This window comes from Podarcis liolepis (genome assembly GCF_965112155.1).
Source record: "Podarcis liolepis genome assembly, chromosome: 5".
NCBI lineage: Eukaryota > Metazoa > Chordata > Lepidosauria > Squamata > Lacertidae > Podarcis > Podarcis liolepis.
The window spans coordinates 71,765,595-71,784,961 of NC_139556.1; the positions used below are offsets into that span (position 1 = coordinate 71,765,595).

A 19,367-nucleotide genomic window follows, 5' to 3' on the forward strand; every position below is an offset into this window, starting at 1 on the left:
CAAAACGTCTGTCTTCCTGGCACCCCGTTTCCAGGTCCAAGACGGTGAAAATTTATCTTTCTTTACTCTCTCTCCTGCAGGCTTAAACAATCTAAGATTTCCCCCCTCTTCTCCTGCTTCCAAGGGGGGTTTAGTAGTTTTAGCTGATGGAGATTTAGTCCTTTACAAAAGACATTCCAGACTTTAGCTTGCAATGTCTTTGCTTCAATCTATTTACAAAAGCGGAAGGCGGACTTCCTGTTTAGAACCTTCCCGCTTCGGTACCAAATTAAGATGTTTCATAGTCCAATTTTCCGTTCTACTCACGGGTAGTTGTTTGAAGTCCAATTGTCCACAGGAAAAAGTCAGCGCTCTCCGGCAACAGCAATGCGGCTTCACTCCATGAAAAGAGCAGTCGATTCGAAGCACCGCGCCGCTCACCCCACGTCGCTCCGGATCCTCGAAACCGTGTTTCCCCGCAAGTAGGGGAGGCGCAAAAGGTGTCAGCCGAATCCCACGTCCACAGGCTTCTCCCGTCTGTGGTTTTTGGTGGGTCTCCAGTGTGGTGTAGTGGTTAAGAGCGGTAGTCTCGTAATCTGGGGAACCGGGTTCACGTCTCCGCTCCTCCGCATGCAGCTGCTGGGTGACCTTGGGCCAGTCACACTTCTTTGAAGTCTCTCAGCCCCACTCACCTCACAGAGTGTTTGTTGTTGGGGAGGAAGGGAAAGGAGAACGTTAGCCGCTTTGAGACTCCTTAAAGGGAGTGAAAGGCGGGATATCAAATCCAAACTCTTCTTCTTCTTCTTCTCCGCCTCGCCGTGGCGGTCCAGACCCTAATTTCCACGAAGCGGATTCCTCCTGATCAGAGGAAATCCGCCATTGCTGGAGGCGCTAACCCGAAAGTCTATAATGTCTCAAACTGAGGGGAGATGGAAATCAACAACATCTTAAGGGCCAAAGGTCCCCTATCTGTATTTAAAGGCACTTGGTGACAATAGCACTTTCCAATTCATGACACCCAGCCTGTGACGTAGCATGCATGGCTGTTGTGGGCGCACCCTGGGTTGGTGCCCTTGGTGGGTGCAACAGGCATGCACCCAAAGGGTGCACTCATGCCACCCTGCGAGCCCTGCACCCTGAACAGGAAGGCAAGACATTGTGGTATGGCAATCTAAAAGCCACAGCTCCATAAGGCAACAGGTACTGCCATGTAAAAGGAATGCTAGACATCAGGGCAGAAGCACTTGCATCAGTAAAACTAGTACAATAAACCCCGTGTGTGAATGCAGTCTGGAACAATCCAGTACTGGAACATACTTTTCCTGGCCTACCCCAGATAGAGCTGACAAAATGGAGTGCCCTGTACATCATTGCCAAGAAAGGTTCCATTTGTAGATCAGGATCTGACTCAGCTCTAAAACATCTGTATTGAAACTTCAAAGTAATGCTTACCGAACCACCTTGTGCTTGGATGAATAAAAGTTGGATCGCACGATAAAACAACTGACAACAACAGCAGCAGAAAAGATCATGGTGCTCATGTGAGAAGGATATATGCCCCTATATGTGGGGGTGAACAGGTGTTCTCGAATCTTGATCAGCAGGTGTCTGCACTTTCAAAGCAAATATGTGATTCACATGAAAAATAACTTTCAGATTGGAATGTCCTTTTTTCTTGGCAGTCTGGAATACAGGTGTGTCATCTATTAAAAACAAGAAGCATTTCCTGCTGTTAAACTTCATGAAAGTGCATATAATATTAGCAAATGCAAACAAACCTGGCTATGGCTTAGGCAGACTTTTTCAACTTTTCAAAGCCTTTGGGAAGCTGCCCTTTTAAGTATTCTGCATTCTTGTTGCTCTGTCTTGCTCTGCTTTCTCATTTTGTTTTTACTGCAAAAGTAGGAGATTTCGTACTTTAAAGAATATGGGTTGAAAAGAATTTAAAGGAGCCGTTTTAAGTGAGGGACCAGGGAAGGTTTGTGATGTGCAACTATCAAAGGACAATTCACTTTTTTAAAAAAATCACACAACAAAATAACCTTCTCTGTGAACTAAATAATAATTTGTTTCTCTCATTAAGCTGCCAGTTTTAATTATGAGTGCACATATAGTTCTGTCAGGGCAGCTAAACTATTTCCACAGATCGCCTTTTATTCATGCTGTTTCTGCCTATTTGTGACCTGATTGACCACTGCTTTTTGTCAAGTTTTTTTTCCCCTTTTCCTTTTCCTTTTTCCATTCCTCAGATTGGTGATTCTTTCTGGGAGTAGCCAGCTGTGATAAGTGATGAGACCAATCATTATGCCTTGCAGCCCATGAGATTCTTTTAGAAGTTGTCCTCCACGCATTCTGTGAAGAATCAGAAAAAGTCTGATATTTTTAAGATGCTCTATAAATAGAAAAAATAAGAATGTTTATGAGTATAATAATACTGTTGTGTTTACACCTGGGTAAGAATAAGTGATGAAAAGGTCAGCGCTAGCTGAAGTCCAACTGTTATTTCTTATACATCCTGCTGTCGGCTCCTACAGTTACAAAGAAAGCTGCTACAGGCCCCAGTGGTTAACACTTAAAAGCTTGCCAGCTTTTATACTTGGCAGGAGGCTTCAAAAGCTCAGGATTTGATAGGCTAGTTTTCTCCATAGAAATGGATGTGCAGAGAGATAAGTAATTAAAAGTCATTGGTCAGAGGGTCTTGTACAAAATTGTATTATATAAAGGGCAGTTGTCCACAACGTGGTCAATGTGTGGTCTGATGATCAGCCAGCACAGTGAAGAAGAAAAATAGAGAGAGAGATGGAAGAGAGGGATTCACTGAATGCAAAAGCTCCAAGAGATCACAAAAAGAGGAAAACTCCAGTGGCCAGAGTTACAGCAGCAGGAAGTTGGCCCCAGGAAGCAGGAAGACGTTAGAGGAGACTAATGCGTTGAAGTGACGGACATGAGGCAGGAGTTGATAATACAGGTGAGCTGCGCACAGGTGAGCTGCATGCGAGCTGCCAGCCAGCCCTGTGGAGCCTCCTTTCATTGAGACAAATATGCAAACCCAAGCAGATACATTTTGGGCTGTGACCTTTACACATCTGAAGAAAATAAAAGAGGTATCCAGCCTCTTTTTCAGTACTTTTCTAATTCTCTATGATAATTTGACACAAACAAACTTGAAAGTCTCATTATCACCTCACTCACATGCCAGAATAAGGCGAGTCCCCCCCCCCCCCGCCAATAATTCTTAGAATGCACCTGCAGAAATCCAATTACAGTGGTACCTCACGTTACATACGCTTCAGGTTACAGACTCTGCTAACCCAGAAATATTACCTTGGGTTAAGTACTTTGCTTCAGGATGAGAACAGAAATCGTGCTCTGGCAGCGTGGCAGCAGGAAGAGGCCCCATTAGCTAACGTGGTGCTTCAGGTTAAGAACAGTTTCAGGTTAAGTACGGACCTCCGGAACGAATTAAGTACTTAACCTGAGGTATCACTGTAATATATCTTCCTTTCGAGGCATTAGAGAAATGGTCCCATGAAAGTTGAGATATTCTCTCCACCACTTTAGTTTTAGTTTGCTGAGAACTATAACTTTTGCAACTTCATTTTGATTGTGTTTTATTCTTTGAGCTGTTTTTAGTATATATATTTTATATTATATTCCTACTGAAGAGCATGATACACACTAGTTATTTGCTCATTTACAAATGAATGAATGTTTGCTGGCCTGTGGATAAGCGTAAGATTCACTAATGTATCTGGACAAGACAGTATCTGGTGCTTTTTGCTAATGAAATACAAGGTCAGACGTTTGCTGAAAGATAAATTGTAGACAGCCCTGCAACTCTTTTTTAAAAAAAAGAAAGCTTTGATCTATCAGACAGCATTAAGAGCAAAATATAAAAGAGCTTAAACAATGAAACGCCACCTGCATAATTAAATTCTAGTATTTAGCTCTTTTGTGTACACACAAATCAGAACATCCTTTCATATTCTGTGGTGTTTTCAGTTCCGCTCATGTAAATACTTTGTTCAAGGTAGGGAAAGGATGCCTAAAACAGTAGCCTGGGCCTCTTCAGAAATACTTTTAAGACCCATTACTTTCATAACTATCTGCCACAAATTATCTTAAAAGGAAGATTAAGCAGTATAATCCTTTCATTTAAGGAAGCTGGCAGCTACATCAGTCAAATTTTGAGCAAAATAGTTCCACTGGTATTAGCGAGTGACATAAAAAGGATTCCATTCATGTGAGATAGATAATGGTTAAAGGTTAATCAAGCATAAGTGACAATCAATGGCAGCACTCCCTTGCCCTATACATTTTGCTTAGCCCAGATAAGCATAGCTAGACATATAGTACCAACCTGGATACTCCAGAGACTGAGTAGCTTTTACAATAACACTTTTACACAATATCATCCAGGAATACAATAATGTCAAATAGTGTTTTTCCTATAGACTGCCACTTGATGAATCCTCACTCTTCATAAGGATCTGATGCTGCAGCCTGGTCCTGGTCACCACCATAAGTGGCAGAGAATCTTTTGGCATATTTTGTTGTCCCACTCCCATTCCCTCAAATTGCTGCCTCTCCCCCTTTCCTTTCCTTTCCTTTCCTTTCCTTTCCCCCTTCCAAAGTTGAGCAGGTTTCCCAGGGAGGACTTCTGGTTCAACATTACTTATGAGTTAACCAAGGTATTTTAGGAAGCTATCTTTGGAGGCTTACAAAACCAGTCCAATATGCAAGAAGAAGAAGAAGAAGAAGAAGAAGAAGAAGAAGAAGAAGAAGAAGAAGAAGAAGAAGAAGAAGAAGAAGAAGAAGAAGAAGAAGAAGTTCATTGCATTAAGTTACCTGTGTAAAAAACAAAAGAAAGGAAAAGAAAGGAAAATATTTATTGGACAGCTGAGAATCTGCTACACTCGGCAATCAATATGATCTGGTGAAAAACATAGTGAGGAATTCCCCTCTGTATAGAAGCAGAACCCAGCAGTCAAAAACTCGGTGTACTACTTACTAGACCACTCCAAAATATCTCGTTTTGAAATGATGAATGGCTATTGTCTTTCCGCTGTTTGCAGGTAGTCAGCGCTGGGGGTGGGGGTGGAGAGACTGGTAGCTAGCCTCATGATATTATAAATGGCAACAGCTGCCGCTATTATGCCTCACTTGCACAGAAAACTTTTAATCCAATTAGATTCAAGGCGAGGGGGTGTTTTGCATTGTTTACACTCTTAAACAGGGGATACCAATAATGAACTCTCTCCCCACCCTATTACCTCTCACAGTCTTCCTTCCTTGACACTCTCTCTTTAGCACACTTCCTGACTATCTGCCTTGCATGGTATTTCTGGCATAGACAATTCCCTGATACTGACACTTCTGCTCAGACCCCTTGCCCCACCGAAGCCTTGCCTACTAGGGTCACATGGTGGATTCCAGTGAGATCTCATGGAATGTTTCCTAGAGTTCTCTGAGATCTTGCTAGAGCCCATAGTGGTGACAGGGGCAGGTGGGGCACCCATGGGGGCACCGCCCCCCAAGGATTCCACTTCCTGAGGCAGCTGCTTCAGCCCACCTCATAGGCTGGCTGGCTCTGCTTCTGTTCATTCATCCTGCATTGGCTACACCACTTTCTTATTTGTTTTGCAGTCAGCTACTATTGCTTGATAGGGACGCAGGTGGCGCTGTGGGTTAAACCACAGAGCCTAGGACTTGCCAATCAGAAGGTCGGCGGTTTGAATCCCCGCGATGGGGTGAGCTCCCGTTGCTTGGTCCCTGCTCCTGCCAACCTAGCAGTTCTAAAGCATGTCAAACTGCAAGTAGATAAATAGGCACTGCTCCAGTGGGAAGGTAAATGGCGTTTCCGTGTGCTGCTCTGGTTTGCCAGAAGTGGCTTAGTCATGCTGGCCACATGACCCGGAAGCTCCCTCGGCCAATAAAGCGAGATGAGCGCTGCAACCCCAAAGTTGGTCACGACTGGACCTAATGGGTAGGGGTCCTTACTATTGCTTGATGGTCCTCCCACACCCTGTATTAGGGCCTACCTATAGCTTAGACATGGAGTCACTGGTGTGGTGAGCATGGGCACCAACATAGTTCCTATGGCACCCAAAAAGTATCTTAGTAACTATTCCCTGCAAAAGCCACAATGCATACGAGACTGTTTGCTCTTCCTGCTCAGCTCTGGCTTCCGCTACATGCTACCGTGGCAGCCATTTTATGACAGGTGTCACTGGAATTTTCTCAAAACTCTGAATATGCCTACTGGAGTAAAAAGTGTGGCAGACCCAACGAACACATAAACAGGTCTGCAATGAAAACTCTGCTTTCTCTAAGAGCAATATCTGTTTTTCTAGATGGGGGGTGTTAGGAGGGGATTTTGAGTGGAGAATCAACCACAGATGATAGGTTGCAGACCTCTTTTCATATAATCTGTTTGAACCCCCTGCCACTTTTTTCCACCTGCATTTTTTCAAAAGCATACTTTCTTGCAAATATAAATATGTAATAGGAATATGTGGAATATAAATATGTGGGAAAGGGGGCTGGTGTGGGGGGGAGAGAGAGAGAGACACACAGACAGAGAATTAAGAATATGGTAGTCTGGGACAGAAACAGGATTAAGCAAGGCTTTCCAATTGCTTCCCCGCTCTACATTCTCCTGCCACAGCTGTTTTTTCCCTAGGAATGAGCAGATGTCACACTTTCCTTTCATCTGTATCTGTCTGTAATGTGCTCTTACAAGCCATGGTGAAGAGAAGGTTCTGCCCATTGGCTCGAGAGAAACAGCCACCACCTGAACAAATGGTTGTCTGGGTTTCAGTCTCACAGCTATTTAGCTTAATTCCCTGAAGAAGGATGTCTCTGTGCTCTAGACCCAGCAGTGGTCTCTGTCTGTTAAGTAGATCTTGATACCCAGGATGAACTTAAACCAAATGCCAAACAGTGGAAGCTTTGCCAGGATTTCTACTGTTAGTTTTGCAGAGTAAAGTTAAAAGAGCTTGACATGCATCATAGCATTTTGCTGCAGCGTGATAAAATTTATAGCACTGGCGAGCAGGGCCTTAGCTTTGGAATTATCGGCCTATCCAGCTTGATGCTGGAAGCAAAGTGCATGAATAGAGTCCAGATCCCGGCAGTGTAAAAATGCTTTCCTAACCAATGATGAGCTAAAATATGAAATAACTGAAGGGTGAACCAGGGAGTTGGCTTTGGTGAAGAATGTTTTGCCAATCATTCAGTGATTGCTGACAGGATTACAAGCTGAGCTTTGTCGGCCAAAGAAGAAACAAGAAAGAAAATGAGCAGGAGAAGCTCATGCCAAATGGGACACTCATAGCTGTGAACGAGTGAAGTACTATCATTTCAGCTAGCAATGCACTGCTGGAATGGGTTTTGTAGGGTCTTCAGAAATCGGAACCACAACAGATTCAACCTTAATGTGTCAAAAGATGGCACAATCACCTGATGTGCGCTACATTCTGCCACTAGCATGTAGTGGAGTAAAGTGGGAAAAGGTAATTAGCATAGTAGATGATAATATATGACAGCTGCCATTTTATCAGGATAGCAGTTTGGAGTGTGCCTGCAGATGGGAACTGGGAGTCCAGTCCAAGGAGCAACAAAGGTTATCAGAGGGTAAACCAGAAGAAACAAACACAGAACAAACCAGGACTAAAGAAGATCAGAAATGAATATCAGATGAAGTTAAGGGGAGATAACTAACAATCCCTTATTTAGGGACTTCTCAGCCAGAGGGCACAGCCTCTGACCCAGAGGATGGGTCCCCTACAGTACGTCTGTCCCTCAGCTTCACATAAGACAAACTTTACAAAATAATGTGAAGACCCTTTAAGCAAACATCTCCTTCAGAAAGTGGAGACTCCTCCACTTCAGATCTAGTCAGCCTAAGGTAAAGGTAAAGGGACCCCTGACCATTAGGTCCAGTCATGACCGACTCTGGGGTTGCGGCGCTCATCTCGCTTTATTGGCCGAGGGAGCTGGCATACAGCTTCTGGGTCATGTGGCCAGCATGACTAAGCCGCTTCTGGAAAACTGGAGCAGTGCACGGAAATGTTGTTTACCTTCCGCCAGAGCGGTACCTATTAATCTACTTGCACTTTGACGTGCTTTCGAACTGCTAGGTTGGCAGGAGCAGGGACCGAGCAACAGGAGCTCACCCCATCGCGGGGATTCGAACCACCAACCTTCTGATCGGCAAGTCCTAGGCTCTGTGGTTTAACCCACAGCGCCACACGCGTCCCAGTCAGCCTACATAAGGTTTAATTCGGCTCCAGCTCTCTGTGAACCAGCTTCTCTTGCCTTAGCTTCAAAGAGCTGTCCAAGGTTCTGTATGCTCTCTCCTTGGTTCTGACTTATGGCTGCACAATCCTTGCTTCCCTTTTGAGCCTTAGGTAGCCACAGAAAGTGGACATGTGTCTGGGATTCTGCATATATCTAAACATATTTATAAAGAAATGAAAAAGAAAATGAGAGCTTGGTGGTCTGGGGGTGAGAGATCACACTCTGTGGTCATCAAACATGGGGTCTTTCACCAGGTAGGCAGTGGTTGATTAAGGAGACCCAAAGTAAGAGAAGGCAAGTGTCCTTCTCAATTATTTGTTCCAATATCTAGACTCAAATGGCACATTACCTTGAGCATGGATGGAGGCTGTATTTACTTATCATATTTAATAGCCTTTGAAAGACCTTCTGCCCGTTAATTTGTCTAATCCCATTTTAAGCTTTAGCCCTACTATGCAATAACTGCAAGCATCAAGGTGATTTGGAGGAGGGTGGGGTTCTGGATATATCTCAGGTTCCCATACAATTGATGCAACATCTGTTTCTCTGACTTCTGCTTTTTTAAAAACTGTTTTAAAGAAAAGCTGAAATAGAAGTATGCAAAAAAGGATAACTTTAACAATTATTTAAACTGCAGGATACATAAATCTGTGTTTGGAAGATGGAGTAGGAAATAAAGCAGATTTGAAACTGTATATATGCGAAAACACAATACTATTGTCCCATTGGGGACCATTCAGTCAAAAGGAGTGTAATTGTTAAAATTTATTTGCATTCAGTATATAATTGCAGGATGTAAGCATTTCACTAGCAGGGCTAAGTACATGTGTGGTGTGAGATGGGGGATAAGTGCACAATTGTCGATCTGCAACTGATATAGAAACACCCTACCATTGTTCTGGTAGAGGCAGGTTATCCAAAAGATTATAATTATGACTCATGAGCACATATATATTCCTAAAAAAAAGTTAAAATACTATGATCTAAAATTTTGACTTGCACAAAAAGTAAAACATAATAATGCATTTCATTTATTAGTTCATAACGTTTTTGCATAAATCAGGCAAAGTCTATATTTGATTTCTGCACAATATATTCAGTTCTTTGTCAGATGCCCGCCAGTTTATTTTAGTAATTTTTATTTTATCAAAAGAGCACCATACTTGCATTGAATTTGTGCACCACTTTTGCCATAAGTCTCTGCTAGTAAATCATCAAAGACTTAATGAACCTTGTGGTTACCGTATTTTCATTCTTCCCATAGATGCCGGCCCCTGCAGACTATGCAAGCCTAACCATATCCAATCATAAGGACAATGTGGGGGGGAGGGACCTACTTAAACAATACTGTGAATTCACATTGTCTTTTCTAGTTTTAAAAGCACCTCACTCTTCTTCTTCTTCTTCTTCTTCTTCTTCTTCTTCTTCTTCTTCTTCGGTAAGGGGGAAACATTTAGCAGCATTTTCTAAAAGCCCTATACTGTTCAGTTCACATGCAACAAAACATAGTTTGGAGATTGACAGTGCAATTCTAGACACATCTGCTTGGAAGTAAGACCCAGTCAGAGGGGCATAATCCCATATACATAGGTGGGCATATGATTGGAGCCTGGAAATATGGCAGAGATTCAGAAGCTGCCTCTTTGCCCTCTCTTTTTGTATAGCGTTCTTCAAGTGTTCAAAGCCTCACCTGATGAAGGCAGAATGAGGATGCACTAGCTGGTCTGCCCCTCCACATCACATTTTCATCACCTGGCACCTCTTTTCATTTCTTTTATTGCTAGGAGGCACCCTCATAATATTTATACTGACATGCTCATACTAATACTAATAATACTAATAATGCCACTGTAGGCGGCTCCCAACAGAATATTAAAAACACGATAAAACATTAAACATCAAAAACTTCCCTAAACAGGGCTGCCTTCAGATGTCTTCTAAAAGTCAGATAGGTGTTTATTTCCTTGAAATCTGATGGGAGGGCATTCCACAGGGCGGGCGCCACCACTGAGAAGGCCCTCTGCCTGGTTTCCTGTAACCTCACTTCTTGCAGTGAAGGAACCACCAGAAGGACCTCAGTGTCCAGGCTGAATGATGGGGGTGGAGACACTCCTTCAGGTATACTGGGCCGAGGCCAGAAGTCATGATATGCTGTGGTAAGAATGTGGGTTTCTTTGTCATATTTGAATGAGTTGCTACATCACTTTGCCTTTGTGAAATTTAATTTATCTCCCTTAGACAGCTATATCCCAGGATAAAAGCAAACTGAAGGTGGCTTACAAATAAAAATAAAAATCTGAACAAAAAATAAAATAAACCTAAAAAATAAAACAAAATAACCAAGCAGTGCCAGGAAGCATTGCCACAAGTTTAATGTGATTTACATAATTGTGAATATTGTCATATGGCTCTGTCCAAGAATTTTTGTCATACAGAGTGCTATGATGAACATGCTAATCCTTGCAACAACAACAATAAAACCCTCCCGAAAGCCATTATTCACAAAATGACTGCTACATGGTGTCTGTTTTGTCTATGCTAGCCTGACACATTTATTTTTGAACCTGTTCTCCAAATATAATTACTGGTAACTCGCCCAGCTTTTCATCCCGGATGACTCTAAATATTAGGTGAAAAAGTTAATGATGCTGTTTAATGGGTATCTTTTTGAATCACATTAAATTGTCCATGGTGAACGATGTGTTTATCATTTCGTAAATCAACATGGTCAAAGCTGTTCTTTCTGAAAACAACACATGAAGAAGACGTGGCAGGTATATGCACAGCTGTGCTGAGTTTTACTTTAAAACCTTGCTATTGGCATGGGAGGTTGGTGTGGCCAGATATGTTCAATTGCTTTTCTTCCATATAAGCTGTCTAGAATAGTAAATCATCTAACAAGGAGTGCTAGGTTTCTTGTGTATTGTAAAATGAAAGTGTCTGAAATATGGAGCAGGGCAGCTAAACGGTTTGGTTACATTTTACTGGTAAAGTCTCATTGCCATTCTCTCCTGTATGCATTCCAGATGTCTGCATGCGTTGAGGCACACATTTTCTGAATCTTTCAGATCCTTTTGAACCCTTGATCACTTTTTCATCCCCTCATCATTAAATCCAGCATTGACATACAAATACAGCTTCTACCCTACAAGTAACAATCAATACCCCAGTTTAGAAATAACATATGGGCTGCTGACACAGTGAGTCCACATTGGCTCCTATCCTTGAGCACTGGCTTATTGTATTTCCATCATAATCAGTTCCTTTGTTTATAGCCAAACACTCTGGAATATCTGGGAACAACCTGTAATATGCTCAGTATACTACGCTGCTGTGGTTTATTCATGGTAAAAAAAAACCCCCAAAACAAATCACATGCATGATATGCCATGGCTGCATTCCTCGAAGAAAAAACAAAACAAACAAAAACCTAAGAAAAAAATAGGAAATAAGTTGTATCACTTACTGACCCAGTTTGAGTCTTGGAACCCTGCAGTCCCTATCAACTCTTTTCTTAGTATTGATTTGTCAGAGAAGGATTTGGGTACTAGGAAGCTAATCAGACAACTGAGCCATCTACTGTAGTTCGGTATTGTCTACCCCAGAGGTGCCTAACCTGTGGCCCTCCAGATGTTCTTGGACTACAAATCCTATCACCCCACCACCATTGCCCATGACTGCTGGGGTCAATGGGGCCAGCAGCCCAATAACATCTGGAGGACCACAGGTTAACCACCCCTGGTCTTTACTAACCTGAAACAGCTCTCCAAGGTTTCAGAGAGAAGCCTTCCCCAGCCCTACCTGGAGATTACAGAAACCAAACTTAGGTGTTTTGCATACCAAGCATACACTCTACGACTGAACTCTGGCCCTCCCCAAAACCAGAGATGCCTGGGAATCCATCTGGAACCTTCTTTATGCGAACCATGTGTTTCTGAGCTATTGTGAAAAGCTCACCTCACAACTGAGACAAGCTTTTACAAGCCCCTCAAAGTTATTCCCTGAACCCAACTCAGGAGAACTTCACTGGCACCTCTACATGTAAACTCTCACAACTTTCTAGCCAATAGATTGGAGAAGTGATTGCTCTTGATTAGGGGGGAAATAAGCAAATACCCTTGCTTATAAATATAATACATGAGAGAAATCTAAGCTAGAACCTGTTATCCATGTCAAGATTTGAGGCTGAATGAACCAGGCCTATGTTTTGCAGAAAAAAATGATTGGTAGTCTATATTCACAAGTTCTATCATCTTGGAAGCCAACAGTGTATTCTGTCCAAGTCTACTTCGAAGTAAGAATCACTGATTTAAATGGGGCTTACTTCCAGGCCACGTGTGTGTAGGACTGAAGCCTGAATGCAATGTACAGAGTCAACCTTTGTTCACATACAGACCTGACTGTACAAGGCATACATTTCATGTTAAATGAAGAAACTATTCTGCCCCATATTCATTTTGCTCTGAGAGTCCTGTGTGGCCATATTTTGATTTATAATATGTTTTGCTATGTGATGGAGGCAGCACAAGATAGCTCTTGTTCCTTTTTGTTATTATTCTTTGTGTGTTTATTGGCAAGGATGGGTAGGTGGGTGAAAAAGGTTGTATATGATGAATGGATTTTGTTTTCTGGGTGACAGAGATTATTAGTTAATACATCACTTTGTACACTAGGGGCTAGCACCTGAACAAGGATTATTGGCACCATGCTGAGGGGTTGTGGCTCAAATTCCAAACAGGAGAGATATCCACTGAGACTATTTAAAATGTTCTTACATTACATGTGCAATCTGGGGATTTGAGATGCTAATGTGAAAGGTATGCTGCATTACACATTCTTAGATAACAGAGCTACTCTTTCTTCCATGCGATTTTGTGTTAACTTTGAACTTGATGAGAACAGCGCAAGATGAAAAATATGAGAATCAGAAGTAGAAAATAAGAAACACACACACACACACACACACACACACACACACACAAAACCTAATGTTGCTGTGTATCTTTCCTACTGAAATGGTTCAGTTAGCCATTCCCTCTAAGCAGGGTATTGTACCTTACTCTTCTTTCTCTTCATCCTATTTTCCCCATAGACCTTTTCCAGCTGACCACATACCATGGCTACTTTGCATGTATTGGCCTTATTGGGTTATTTTTATTGGGGTAGGGATGCCCCCTTAGTATTTTCGGGGGCAGATCTGCATCTGTGGACCTCAGGATTTGCATGAACATGCTGATGCCTTGCTATTTTTTCCTCGCTTGTCCCATTTTGGATACAATTTTGTTGGCACTCAGCATCTGTGTCCACTGTGGAAGGGTATGGTATCCTGTAGTATCTATGAATCTGCATAAACCACTAAGGAGTCCATGCCTTCAAGCACCTGATAGATAAAAAAGAGGAATAGACCTGTGATGCCCTAATTCTCATACCAAGTATGACTGCCGACACCACTTTTTCCCATTGAACTTGATTGAGAAGTCCACACCTTCCTTCTGTATGCTATTTACTCTGTAATATAGACTGTAATATATGAATGAATTTATTATTTCGGTCAGAGACCAGTTCCAGCTCATATACAAAAGCAGGGAAGTCATGAAACACAATAGGGATACATTTAAATTTGCAGTTTGGTATAACAGCGACGGTACAGATATAGCAGCAATTAAAATATATAAATTAGATCTTACTCAGACTGTAATATAGTGCCTTCTGTCATTCTAAAAACCAAGATTGTCTGTTCTTCTTTCAGATAAAGATAGGCTAGTCCAAGCCAATTTCTCACAAATATATATCTCAAGCACCTGAAATATGAAGTAGCAGGCTCTGCACTGCATGGTATTTTAGTGTTCATGGTCATACTGTATGTTGATATTAGAAATGAAGCATCTGCTCTTCCACTCTCCAATATTTAACTTCTGGAGAGACTAGGGTGGGGAACACCAAAGAAAGGCGTGTTCCATTACCACTGCAAGCAACCAGTAGCTTTTATTTTGCAGCTGGGAATTCTTCCTGTTGTCCTCATTCCTCCCATATTCTGCATGCTCACCTATTTTGGGCCTTTAAAAACCCCATAGACCAGGGGTCAGCAACTTTTTCAGGTGTGGGCTAGTCTACTGTCTCTCAGACCATGTGGGGGGCCGGACTATATTTTGAAAAAATAAGAAGAATGAATTCCTGTGTCCCACAAATAACCCAGAGATGCATTTTAATAAAAGGATATATTCTACTCATGTAAAAACATACTGATTCCCAGATCATCCGTGGGCCAGATTGAGAAGGCGATTGGGCAGGATCTGGCCCCCAGGCCTTAGGTTGCCTACCCATGAACTAGACAATAGTACCTCCATGTGACTTTTAAGGTTATGGGAGAGGTTGCCAAATTCTTCTTAAAAAACTTTACATTGGCCATAGACTGATGTTTTTAACTACAACTGTTTGTTCCTGATCCCTTGCTGGTGCCTAAGAGGAGGAATGACTGCTGGGAGGAACACTGAGAGAAGGAGCACAAGTGGACATCTTTAACTGTCTCAGCTGCAACAAAACATGTCTCTTCTCTATTTGGTCTCTGCAGCCATAGCAGGTGCTTTTGTAACCTTCCAACAGTTTGACTTCCACCCCCAAAGGCACACTCCTCCATTTTCTCCCGAGACAGATGGATGCCTACAACAATTTTGTATACAATATGCTGCTTATGAGTGTCAAAGATCACTTCCTTGGCAAAGATCCTATTTCTACTTTTCAAGATCCAGCTAGAGTATATATAAAAAAACCCCAAACAATTTTACTTCGAAAGGTATCGTTTATTGGAAATGACCTTTTGTTACTTGGTAACTGTGTGATTTTCAGAATATATTAGAAAATTATAATTAGCATGAGTTTAGCATAATCTTTTCTGGTCTTAGAAACATTGAGTCTCACTATGGGCATGTGAATTAACACTGGGAAGTTCACCTTAGGGTCACTGCAATTGTAAGATAATGCTGAACAAAGTCAAATTAATTTAGAGCAATCTATAGAAAGACTTGCTACCATTCTGCAGAAAATATGCAGTATTCTGGAAATTGAAGGGCCTGCAGAGCAAAGATGTCAAGCTCAAAATAAACATGCGCCTTTCCAAAACTGCAGTAGAAATAATAAATTGGAAATGCAAATCTACTTTAACTCAGCGTGAATCTTCCAAACCAACTTCATTTTGCAAAGTTCCTATTTTCCATTTTGACTAGTTTGCATTTTATCACAGTAACATTTTTACCAAACTTAGGGATACAGGAAATTTTCCTAGGCTAGGGATGGCTAGTGGGAAATAATTTTCTCTTCCTGGTTATAGACCTACATCACATCAACAGAAGCATTGTAAATATTATCAATATAAATTACTGGACTAATTTTCTTTTTAATCAACTATCAGGTTTGACTGTTGCTCAGAGAGAAGTTCAGTCGTGAGATAAGATCATTGCTCCTCTTATGCATTAGTAACTGTTGACAGATCAGGAAGTGGAAAATAGAAACAAGTGGAAATTGTTGCAATGGAGGGAAGTAATAAGTGGGGTCCTCTAAGGATTTATATTAGGTCCAGTGATAATTCGTAAATGATATACAGGAGGAGTGAAAAGTAGGATAGCCATATTTGCAAATGACTCTAATAAAAGCCTATGCAGACAGGTTTTAATAATTCCTTTAAAAAAGGAGAAAAGTACAGTCGTACCTTGTAAGTTGAACAGCCTAGTTCTCGAACGTTTTGGCTCCCAAACGATCAAAACCCGGAAGTAACTGTTCCGGTTTTTGAATGTTCTTTTGGAAGCTGAACGTCTGACAGGCCTTGCATGGCTTCCGATTCAGAAGCCAATCAGAAGCCATGCTTTGGTTTTCAAATGTTTTGCAAGTCTCACAGACTTCCAGAACAGATTCCGTTTGACTTCCAAGGTATGACTGTATTTGTTTTAAAATTAAATACACATAACAAAAAATTGTTTTCATATAAATCCATCATATCTTTACATTACTGTAAAGATGCTGTAAAGATACTGTATTAAGTTAATCTCATCAAATAATAAAATGATAACTTTTATCAAACAATAAAATAAACCTTGTTCAATCTCTATCTTCTCCAGTAATACCATCAACATGAAAGACAGTTACCTGAGAATTCAAAGAGCTGGCAGGCTAGATGGACCCAATGATCTGGTTCAGTAAAGGGAATCATGACTAACTTATCTCACTGATTCCAGTGTGACTAAGTTAACCTGGATCCAAACCATGTATGTTTATAAGTCAGATTTTGCAACTGCAATCTTATCTTGGAAAATGGGGTGGAGACCCCAGAGCTATTGGGTTTAGTCAACATATTTTTTTTCTGGCAAACAAAATACAACTTGACAGTAACACTTGGGAACCATCGTGTAGACAATGTACCAAAAACATAAGAAGATCCTGCTGGATCAGGCTAATGACCCATCTAGTCCAGAATCTGTTTTCAAAGTGGCCAACCTGGTAGAAGACAAGCTATTTGCCAAATTACAAATGAGAGTTTTTCAGTGTCAGTGAAGAATTCTTCTTAATTAAGACCTGCATAAGGGTGAAGCACTTCAAGACTTTTACCAACAGAAGTTCACATAAATGCATCAGTGTCTTTGCTGTAGAGGCAACCCAATGAGTGCTTACAAAGGCAGAGATTATTTCAGTTTTCTAAATACAGTGGTACCTCAGGTTAAGAAGTTAATTTGTTCTGGAAGTCTGTTCTTAACCTGAAACTGTTCTTAACCTGAAGTACCACTTTAGCTAATGGGGCCTCCCCCTGCTGCCGCACCGCCAGAGCACGATTTCTGTTCTCATCCTGAAGCAAAGTTCTTAACCCGAGGTACTATTTCTGGGTTAGCGGAGTCTGTAACCTGAAGCGTTTGTAACCTGAAACGTCTGTAACTGTACATCAGTTATACATCGGTATAGGTGATCAGTAAACCAGCACTGATGTGTTTTGCTCATTGAGAGCCAATCAACAATAACACTGTACAATTAAAAGGATTCAGAAAAAACCCCCAATTCCATTGGCAAATATGTTGCATGTCCATAACTTTTGTTTTATCACTGCAAAGTAAAATAGGATTGTGACAGATCTGAAAACTCATGAGGAAACTGATAAACACAGATCATAATAAATCTCCTTGTAGAACTTGTTTCAAATTTGGAAAATATTATTTACATTTTGCAGTCAAATTCACACCTGTGAATTCATAAGAACTGAATATTTAAATCACTTTAATCACTTGTTTTCATCATCACTAGTATTTTCATGTAGATAATTGCATTGCAAAATAAGACCACTTCTTCAGTGATCAAAAGCACATTATCCCACATTCCCTAGCAGAGGAGCCTCTTTTAGATACAAATATTTTAGTTTGGGTAAAACAACCTGAACATAACAAAGGATCCATCTTGGAACTTGAAAGTTACAGACTGATGAAAACAAGTTCATTGTACCCAGATTGATGGGCACACATTGTTGATAAAGATATGCTTACTGGAAGGGAACACCAAAACAATGTGACAGCTGTAAAGGTTCTGTGCTTTGAAATCTTTCAGAAAGATAGTATTTCTCTTGAGTGATGCCTTCAGTTCCTCTGCTGGTGACCTCTTGGGAAGCTTGCAACTTCTGAGCTGTAATGGTGCCCATCAAAATTGACACACACTTTATTCTGTGAGTCAGATGACTCTCCTGTGGATAGATTTGTGTGTGTGTGTTGGGTTGTGGGGAGAGTTAGCCTTCATCACATGTTTGGGCACAGACCACAGGCATCATAGTATGTTATTAATGCAATGCAAGAGTTACAATATAGTGAAAATTATAAATATTACCACACTACATATCTAAAAGTTTCAGAAGATTTGAAGCATGCTCACAGCTAACTATCAGCAATTGCCCTTACCTTTTTTCAATGTCTTTGCTATTAAACAGAATGACAGGGATCCTTCAAAGGATGAAAAAGATCACAAATGATTTGAAAATGCATCGTACAACATAGCCATATCTGTCGCTTTTAACAACGAGGAACCCACAACCCCAGGAACTGTATTGTCATTCATTTTCATATGCTAGCATACTGAATTATATGCCAACAGAAAATTGCTTATTACTTAATACTTAGATTGAAGAATCAATTCTGGCTAAGTCACCACACATCTCAGCCAGGTTTCATGAAAACTATCCTGGTGGCAATCTTTTCTTCCTAATTACAAAACATATTTTTTATTTATTTTAAAAACAACTAACAAATTGCTTTGGCACTGGTGAAGCCTATTAAATTGTGTGATTTTGCACAGTCAATAAATACAGTATAAGCAAATTCTCAGTCTTGGGTGTTTTTTTAAATGATTATTTCACTTTAGTGATGGGAAAGTATATAACAAATTTTAAACTGATGACCTTCTGGCCTTTGTACTTTTTGCTTCCATGTTAACCCAACCCATGAAGTTAGACACACCTTCACCTGATTCCCGTTTATACCCACCTTTCCTTACTTTGCTACTAACTGCACCGAGCTAGGCCAGAGATTCATTTAATCTTTATGACTCCGTTCTCACAAAATAAGGATTTGCCATGGACATGCAGATATTTTTCACTCAGCAAGAGTGCCTGAGCAGCATTTGGAAACGTGCTTCCATGTATGTGAAACAGGCACAGTTTACGTGCATCTTCTGCCCCAATCAACCCTGCAAACTGGGGTGGAGAATAAGGGAGTGTGTTATTTGTTACAGGGAATCTGAGGCTTGAACCAGGTCCGTCTAGGTCCACGCTACCCGTGTTTGTAGTTTTCAGTTCCTTGAGCCCTCATTCTAGGTCCAGAAGGAATCAGACATTTCTAACATCAGCCTCTGGGATTATTGGGCAGCCTGACATTCTGTTCTTATATGGGTAACAGTGTTTCCTTCCAGTTACGCTCAAGCTTCCAACTGCCACACGGAAGTCACTCAAACACCACCTCACTTCAGATTAATGCTGAGACTCTAGACTAGAGAAATCCTATTCCCAGCTCTGATTCCAGATATTGTCATGAGTCCCAGGTCTCAACAGGAAGGAAAACAAGCACGCC

At 41.2% G+C, this 19,367-nt stretch overlaps 1 long non-coding RNA gene across 1 annotated transcript; it reads right to left on the reverse strand.

The window, feature by feature from the left end:
• Positions 1-1,816: 1,816 nt before the first annotated feature.
• LOC310708375 lies at positions 1,817-19,202 on the reverse strand. Its single transcript, XR_014526968.1, has 3 exons — positions 19,075-19,202; positions 18,204-18,245; positions 1,817-2,331 (listed from the first exon to the last, which is right to left on the reverse strand). It is a non-coding gene; the product is annotated as an uncharacterized lncRNA (long non-coding RNA).
• Positions 19,203-19,367: the final 165 nt, after the last annotated feature.